The sequence below is a fragment of the Apium graveolens genome, chromosome 7 (assembly GCF_009905375.1).
Source record: "Apium graveolens cultivar Ventura chromosome 7, ASM990537v1, whole genome shotgun sequence".
In the NCBI taxonomy this organism is placed as follows: Eukaryota; Viridiplantae; Streptophyta; class Magnoliopsida; order Apiales; family Apiaceae; genus Apium; species Apium graveolens.
In genome coordinates this window covers 113,534,828-113,544,398 of record NC_133653.1, presented here as the reverse complement: position 1 = coordinate 113,544,398, position 9,571 = coordinate 113,534,828, and the positions used below count along the sequence as shown (strand labels likewise).

The 9,571-nt window shown below is 36.8% G+C and overlaps 1 long non-coding RNA gene across 14 annotated transcripts; it reads right to left on the bottom strand.

Moving 5' to 3' along the window:
- Positions 1 to 214: 214 nt before the first annotated feature.
- Positions 215 to 9,354, bottom strand: LOC141672170 (uncharacterized). Of its 14 annotated transcripts, none has more exons than XR_012555379.1 (6): positions 9,223 to 9,306; positions 8,953 to 9,024; positions 8,741 to 8,851; positions 2,114 to 2,407; positions 1,801 to 1,928; positions 215 to 721 (listed from the first exon to the last, which is right to left on the bottom strand). It is a non-coding gene; the product is annotated as an uncharacterized LOC141672170 (long non-coding RNA). The 14 variants fall into 14 exon arrangements; XR_012555377.1 differs by having other exon boundaries at positions 9,106 to 9,238; XR_012555378.1 differs by lacking the exon at positions 8,953 to 9,024 and having other exon boundaries at positions 9,223 to 9,344.
- Between the last annotated feature and the right edge of the window lie 217 nt (positions 9,355 to 9,571).

The window sequence follows — 9,571 nt, the reverse complement described above, 5'->3', positions numbered from 1 at the left end:
AACATGAAGAAAAGTATTACAATAGACGCCTACTGTTAATAACAGTGTATTTCCAATTGTAACATTTTATAAATTTTACATTAGGTTAGAATTATTTTACAGAAATGGACCCACATGTAGGACCCACCTAGTCAAATGTAACATTCTGCATGTGTAATGTAACACTAGTGTTTTTTTATTGTGCAACAGTAGGATTAATGAATGTAACACTACATAACAAGAAAACACAACAGTTAATTTTATAAAATTTGAAACAACAGTCCTGTGTAGGCAAGAATCCCATAAACAATATTACCAAAACATCATCTAAAGTACTAAAACCATAATTCATATACTACAACCACAATCCAATAATATTATATTAACAAAATCTAGTTGATGCACCTAAATCTAGTACGTCAATATTTTTTAAACCATTATAAGCATAGAAATTAAACTGGTCAGATTCAAGCGAAAGCTTCTGCAACTTCATGATGATTAAACTGGTCAGATTCAAGCGAAAGCTTCTGCAACTTCATGATGATTAAACTGGTCAGATTCAAGCGAAAGCTTCTGCAACTTCATGATGATGCCCTTGATTACTCCACGACAAAGATACTGGATAGAAATCCCAGTCCAAATAGTCAATAGCTTATTTGAATGATTAAATTCAATTTTTATATTTTTCTCTAACCCTTTTATGCTTTTTCATATAACATCTGGATTACCGCGTATGATATCCCTGCAAAGAAACAGAGTATCATTTATAGCTTTCAAGTTGAGACCTTTTCCCATGATAAATTTGTTTCCCCGTGTGTGCAATAACAACTAATGTACCAGAATGTTTATGGAATTTTCGGGTTGTAATATACACCTAAATCAACAACGTAGCAAACAGATGCACTAAAAGAGAGCAGATATAAGTTGAAAATCCAAAACCCATATTCAATATAAATAGGAAAAAACAAATAACCCAAATTAAAATTCTAGGGTTTTACATTAGACACGCAGAAAAAATGGCTGAAAGTAAAAGTAAATAATAAAAAGAAATAAGGAAAGACCTAGTGATCACAGTTGCGGCAAGCAACTGTCCCACAACAATGGCTGAAGGCATACTAAAGACCTGCTGAAAATAGTAAAAATGGCTGAAGGCATTAAACTGATGTGATTAGCTAAATTTAACAAATCACGCACAATCCTAGACTATCCTTCTATCAAAAACTATCTTGTATAAATATATAGATGATATCAGGCATCATATTCATAATACAGCATGGACAAATCACTTTGCACCAAAAAAAATCTTTTATTTTTCTGATTTCTCACGTGTATGTTAGCAACCCATCAAATATTTTAATGGGCATAATAACAATTTTATTCGATGTTTTTTTAATATTAATTAAAAACCTAATCTTGATACAGTTTATAATATTAATCATTTAAAATAGTTAAAAGAATTGTAGCTCAATCAGATATATCCTTGAGAATTCAAGCCTAGTTGTGTGCTCTACTTATGTTGTGCACCTGCTAAAATTAAGGTCGATAAGAGTTCAAAACTTCAAATTGATGAATCTTTACAAAATGGACTCGATTTATGGTAGTCAATCTATCTACATATCTCATAAATACATTTAAATATATGTCCAAGTATAGAAGACATAGGTAATTAAGCAAACACTTGACTCATACTTATAATTGACAGATATAATAACACTGCTAATATTTTAAAAAAATGAAACGTCTACTAGCAACCCAAAAAAGCATATGCAAGGCATACAGATATCAAAAATGAGAAAAGGGGGTTTGACGAAAGAGCATTACTTGATAAGTGAAGTAGCGACAATTTCGGCCTTGCCAGAAGGAAGAAGAAAATTCCTGTAAAATCCAGCTTTTACATCCAAAAGATGCTCTTTTTTTCCCACATCCACAACATCCTCCTTCAATATAATCTAAAATGTGCCACACACACATAAGGAGGGGGAGAGAGGGTGGAGAGAGAGAGAGAGAGAGAGAGATCATAAAACTAATTTAAGCAACATAAAATCAACATCAAGAAACCCTAAATAACTAATTTTAGCAGTATAAAATCAAAATGTGAGCTTATAATATCAAACGGGGTTGCAAAAGATGATACCTTTCTTGTCTTCTTTGCTTTCTTTTGAGCTACAATCAAAGAAACTGGATTGACAATGGGTGTTTGAGTGAAGTTTTTTTGGTAAAGTTATGATTTTTAAAGTAGGAAGATGAAGCCCATGATAGAGCAGATGCCATCTTTGTGTATCTAATCTTCTTGAAATGATCTTCTTACTCAATTGTGAACTTGGCAGCTTGGGTAAGGCTATCCTTATCACAACGGCACAACAGTTACCACATCTTAAACAAGGTTCTCCATATAATTACGAAAGTGATTAATACTTGGCTCTATACTCTGAAAGCAACAGTTACCACATCTGTGTTACTCCAAAATGTCGAGGTTTTGTAGTGTAAAAAGAAAAAAAAGAATAAAAGAATAAAAAGGGATGAGTTTTCTTATTAATTCCTGATCAAGAGTTGCTTTAGCTAAATTAACTTATTATTCTTCTGAGGTGTCATTACATAATAGCAGATTAACAATCTTAGATATCTGTTTTTGAGTGAAATCTATAAAGCCCTTTATAATGCTATTTGGGAATATTATATTTAAAACCAATAATTTGACTTGATAATAATAAATTGCAACAATTAATTGTGTTTAATGCACATAACTATATTTCTATATATTGTTACCTATAGTTTTATGGAGGGCACTGGTTTGAGTTGGTTGTATCTTGGTTTTAATATTAGGAATAAGTATTAGTTCAGTCTATGTGTTCAATGATCAATATTAGGTGCAATCAAGTTGTAGAAAATGTGGTTAGATGAAAGTCAGTTCACAGTCCATATGCCCCCAGTCCCATTTAAGTATTACTCCTCTGGCAATAAGAGTATAGTACTAAACGTGGTCCAGTTCATAAAAAATGAGATATATATGTGTGGCTTGTACAGATAGAGAAGAAGATGCACTAAATAAAAGTGTGCAAGCATTTGTGGTGTTATTCCAAGTCCGACATCTAGCTATCAAGTAGCATGGAAATCAGTTTTAACTCTTACGTCATAAAGTTGGATAGAGGTTTTATAAAGACATCTATTGTAGGAAATTGCTTTATTGGGAGACCTCCAAATTATTCATCAATCTAGAACTCTGAATATGTTAAGCTTTTAACAATCCAAATCACGCTGATCAAAACATGATCAAAACAGGAACATCAACACAAAAACTTGCAAGTACAAGGTAACGACATTCACACAACAGCTTCCAATTAAACACTACAAGCATATCATGAAATTCCTAAATTATGCATATCAAAACACCTAAATTAAGCATATCAAAACATGATCTATTAAATCAATAACTACAAATATAATAGTTTTCAACAATCAAATCACGAGAAAATCAACATCAAACATAACAATCAAATCACGATAACATTGATAAAACATGAAATATAACTATGATAAAAAATCACATCTCGAATTACACAAACACAACACTAAATAAAACACAAAAATAAACAATCAAAAAAAGAAACATGTATAATTTGAATAGTAACAAATAATTCAAAAAGTGATTTCAGATGTAAATATACCTAAAAGTGGAGAAAACAAGAAGGCCAGAGAGAGAAGAATAAAGTATGATGTGTGTATACAAGGAGAGAGAGAGAGTGTGTCATGAATAAATCAAGGAAATATGTTTTGATCAAGGGGTGTCGTTTAGTAGTACTAGTATAACGATGTCGTTTAGATGTGAAGGAAATTCTGTTTGCTAGTGCCTGTGGTAGTTATATTAATGTCCAATAATTGTAAGCCACGTGGCTGAGACATTGCCCCAGTATATATGTTGGGGATGTATTCCTGTGAGCTGCAGGAAATGAGAACTTGTCCCTTTCTTCTTTTATGTCTTTTAATTTCCAATTTCATTTAGTCTAAACCCTAACTTCTGACATTTGGTATCAGAGCTCCTAGCTCCTTGGCCGCCTCTAACCCTTCCAAATTAACCCAGAAAATCCAAAAAAACAAGAGTTACACCATGGCAGACAAAACTAGCTTGCAAAAATGTGAAAGCTCCATTACTACCTTGGCTGATAGGCTGAGTTCTTTTGAAGAGGGCAACTCTTGCACTCAAGAACAGATCTCGGTTCTTAAAACAGAGGTTGCTTCTCTGGCCCTTGACAACAAGGAGGTAAAACGAGGGATTACAGAGCTTACAGAACTGGTGAAGAAGGAGCTATTTCTCAAACATTCAGAATCATCTTCTCAACCTCTGATTTTCTCCTCCTCTGTAAGTCATTCTCCTCAAACACCCACTCATTTTGCCACTCTAAATGACTCTACTAGTGAGATTATGACTAAATCTCGAAGTGTTAATTGGGACGGGTACGTCTCCAATACCACAACCCAACCCTTTGAGCTGAATGCCAGATATGTCAACCCTTTATCTCTACCAGAGTATAGAAACATGAACTTTCACCAGACCCAAACTCCACTCATAAATCCATTTCTCAATGTCACAGACCACCAAAACAGCTACGCTTCGTTACACAACTCCACACTCAACCCGTTCGCCCAACCCCTTTACCTAACAACTACTGGGCAACAATCATTTGCCTACCATATTCCTTCCAACCCTAACCAACCTCCTTTACGAACAAACCAAACCTTTTCTACAACCCCTTACAGTACCACTACCACTGTCTTACGAAATTTGGATGATAACACACAATATAGGCCTCTTAATGGAGGTCAAACCACTTACAAAACCCCCAAACTCGATTTTCCAAAATTTGAAGGTAAAGACCCACGAGGATGGGTTAGTAAGTGCGAAAAATTCTTTCAACTCCATCCCCAAACTGATTTGAGATCCAGAGTGTTGTGTGCGGCCCTTCATATAGAAGGTGAAGCCGATGTTTGGTATAGATGCTTGGAGAGGGAAAAACACAGTTTGTTATGGCCTGAATTTGTTACTCTTGTGTGTCATAGATTTGCCAAATCATTCTATGAAAATTTGGTGGGCCAATTTAATAAGCTCGTTCAAAAAGGGAAGGTGGATGAATATATTTATCAATTTGATGAGCTTCGAAATTATGTTATGGCAGAGGAAGGGTTTCATCGAGAGTCTTATTATGTTGACAATTTTATAAGTGGCCTAAAGGAGGAAATAGCCCAACACTTATATAACCATAAACCTCAATCCCTTCAGAAAGCTAGAGAATTAGCTAGAGGGCAAGAACATTACCTCAACATGTTAGATAAAAGGTACAAATCAGCAACCAATACCATGAAAACACATCCCTACTCAACTGTCAATTACAAAACAGTTTCCTCGTATCCTAAACCAACCACTGAAGCTTCCAAACCACAGCCAGCTCCAACCAGTTCTAATGATGGGTACAAAAAATTAACTCTGGCTGAACTGACTGAAAGAAAACAGCAGGGGCTGTGTTTTTATTGTGACCAAAAGTTTGAACCTGGCCACAATTGTAGAAAGAAGAAACTGTTCATTATTATGAATGAGGGCACACATGGAACATCTAATTTAGATGAGGAAGGAATTGCTATTAGTTGGGAAGAACCTGCCTTGAATTCAGAAACAACTACTGAAGCTCAAATGTCTTTACATGCCCTTACTGGTTCAGGAGGGGATGGTACCTTGAAGGTACTAGGACAACTTCAAGACAAGGATGTCACCATATTAGTGGACACAGGCTCCACTCACAGTTTCATATCCCAACACCTGGTCAAGAAATTGCAAATGAAAACTACTCCTTGCACTAGTTTTCGAGTTGTAGTAGCCAATGGAGAACTGCTTGCTTGTAACTCTAAGGTGTCAAATTTACAATGGACAATGGCTGGTGAAATCTTTAAAGGTGACTTCAACGTCATCCCATTAGGGGGGTATGACCTCATACTTGGTGTTGATTGGATGTCCCTAATCAGTCCCATCACTTTTGATTATGGAAGTGACTCCATCTCCTTCAAGTGGCATGACAAGATGGTTACCTTGCCTCAAGCAAGTCCTACAGCAAAGGTCCAAGTGCAACTAAATGGTTCCGGTATAAAGGCCTCCCAAGAAGAAGCTTATTTTCTGATCCAAATTGCATCAATAGATGATTCACCAAACCCCGCCAGTAAGGACAAGCTCTCTGCCAATTTTATCTCCCTTCTCAATGATTATCGTGATGTTTTTGCTGAACCCACTCAACTACCTCCGCCCAGATCTCAAGACCACTATATCCCTCTCAAACCCAACAGCACACCTGTAAATGCTCACCCATATCGGTGTCCCATTGCCCACAGGGAGGAGATAGAGAAAATAACGAAGGAAATGTTACAAGCAGGTGTAATCAGAGCAAGCACCTCACCGTTTGCTTCTCCTGTCCTTTTAGTGCGAAAGAAGGATAACTCTTGGCGTTTAGTGGTGGATTATAGAGCCTTGAATGACATCACGGTCAAAAATAAGTATCCTATACCGGTCATCGAGGAGCTTCTTGCTGAGATTAAAGGCAGCAATATCTATTCTAAGCTTGATCTTCGTAGTGGCTACCACCAAATCCGGGTTCACAACGAAGACATCTTCAAAACTGCTTTTCGTACTCACCAAGGATTGTTTGAGTTCGTAGTCATGCCGTTCGGTTTAACAAACGCACCCGCCTCCTTCCAAGCTCTAATGAACGATGTCTTTTCTGATTATCTTAGAAAGTTCGTCTTGGTTTTCTTCGACGACATCCTCGTGTTCAGTGCCAGTGCTGAGGAACACATTAAACACTTGAAGCTTGTTTTTGACAAACTGAGATAACACAGCCTCTTCATCAAGGAAAGTAAGTGTGAGATTGCTCAAAGGCAAGTTGAATATCTAGGCCATATAATCTCGGGCAAAGGAGTTGAGGTTGATGACAGAAAAATTCAAGCCATGAAGGATTGGCCTCGTCCTAAAAGTTTTAAATCCTTACGAGGGTTCTTGGGTTTAACCGGGTACTACCGAAGATTCATTAAAGGCTATGGCATTTTAAGCAAACCCTTGACCCAATTACTTAAACGAGGACAGTTCACATGGAACAATGAAGCTGAAAATGCTTTCATCCAACTCAAAGAGGTTATGTCCAATACTCCTGTACTTGCTGTTCCGGACTTCTCTAAACCCCTGGTTATAGAAACAGACGCGTGCAATACTGGTATTGGTGCCGTTATGATGCAAAATGGTCAGCCTATTGCGTTTTTGAGCAAGGCATTAGGGCCTAAACACCCTCTGGGCTTGTTACAACCAATTGCCATTCCTGAGGGAGCTTGGGAATCAATCTCCTTAGATTTTGTGGAAGGACTTCCTAAGTCAAAGGGAAAAGACACCATTCTTGTGGTAGTGGACAGGTTTACAAAGTATTGTCACCTTATTCCACTCTCTCACCCATACACTGCCTCCAAAGTGGCTCAAGAAGTACTGGACAACGTCATCAAGTTACATGGCATTCCCCAAGTCATAATATCGGATCGAGATCCCATCTTTATTAGCTCTTTTTGGAAGGAATTATTCACTTCGATGGGCACTAAAATCAAACTCAGTTCTGCGTACCATCCTCAAACGGACGGACAAACTGAACGTGTTAACCAATGCATTGAGATGTTTCTTCGCTGTATTGCTGGACACAAACCTGCTAGCTGGGCTTCGTGGCTATCACTTGCAGAATGGTGGTACACCACCTCCCACCATTCTGCCATTAACATGTCTCTGTACCAGGCCCTCTATGCAGCACCACCACCTTCTGTAAACTTCAGTTTCTCAAGAACCAAAGATGTGCAGGTGAATGACTTATTACGAGAAAGGAGGGACACCCAACAATTGATTAAGGACAACCTAGCTAAAGCCCAAGAAAGAATGAAGTGGTACTCTGATAAGAAACGTACTGACAGGACATTTGAGGTTGGAGCTGAAGTATATCTTAAATTACAACCCTATCGTCAACAATCTGTCAATGAACGCAGGAACCACAAGTTATCAGCTAAATATTATGGCCCGTATAGAGTTCTCGACCGAATTGGGCAAGTGGCCTACAAATTGGAGCTGCCTCCTTCTTCTAAGATTCACGACATCTTCCATGTATCCCAACTTAAAGGGAAGGTGGGTAACAAAAAAGAGGTTCAAACCTCTCTTCCTGGCACTTCAGATACTGGTATAATTGACCCTCAACCAACTGCCATCCTAGATCGCAAGCTCATCAAGAGAGGCAACAAGCCTGCTGTTATGGTTCTAATCCAATGGGAAAATGGCACTGCTGCTGAAGCCACCTGGGAGCACTGGGAGAAATTCAGCAGACTTTACCCACATTTCAATCCTTGAGGACAAGGATCTACTGAAGCAGGGGCGTATGTCATGAATAAATCAAGGAAATATGTTTTGATCAAGGGGTGTCGTTTAGTAGTACTAGTATAACGATGTCGTTTAGATGTGAAGGAAATTCTGTTTGCTAGTGCCTGTGGTAGTTATATTAATGTCCAATAATTGTAAGCCACGTGGCTGAGACATTGCCCCAGTATATATGTTGGGGATGTATTCCTGTGAGCAGCAGGAAATGAGAACTTGTCCCTTTCTTCTTTTATGTCTTTTAATTTCCAATTTCATTTAGTCTAAACCCTAACTTCTGACAGAGAAGTGAGATGAGAGGGAGTGTAAGTACGGACTGAGCAAGGTCACCTAATGACGTAAAACATCAACAAGACCAGCCATAGCAACAGTTTCAAGAAAAGATTCAGCATCACTAGTGGCAGCTCCTCCTCCATATATCTCCGGATCAGCTAAAGATATCTATTAATTAATAAACACTTGTATTAGTACCTATTATACTCTGTTCTCGACACAAATAGCAAACAAAAAGACCCAATCGAAAAAATATCTCAGACAAACACCCAATTTTATCTCAATTAGCTTTAAAGCCGAAGCCCAATTAGATTTGAAGACCTAATACAAAATCCAATCACCTGAAATACAAAGATATAGTTTATAATACATAGATTACAGTATATAAAAAGTGAAAGTATAACAAATTTGTGCAAATTTACCACTTAATCGGAGCAAGAGTAAAAACCATAATTTATAGAACCCTAATCCCTTGCAAAATCATTAAAAATTCAAAAGTTAGTAAGTCTTAATAGAAGAAAGTGTGTTTATTCAATTACCCAATTTCAATCAAAGCTTTGATTCTTCTGAGAGAGAGTTTGTTGAGTCAGAGAGTTGAGAGAGAGAGAGAGTGTTGAGCGGTCTAGAGTTTTTGTGTAAGTCTAGAATTTGGTGATTTAGTCTGTGGTTTTCATTCAAGAGGAAAAAGTACCGCCCTTTTTCATATTTTTTTCCTTTCGTGTTTGATTCTTTTTCAATTTCAATTTTAATTAATAAAATATTTATATATGTTATTTAAGTATCATGTGTTTTAAAATATTATTTAAAAACTATATTATTTGTTTCTAAAATAAATTATAAAAAAATTAAAAATTTTATGATATTGTATATGATATACTATAGTTATGA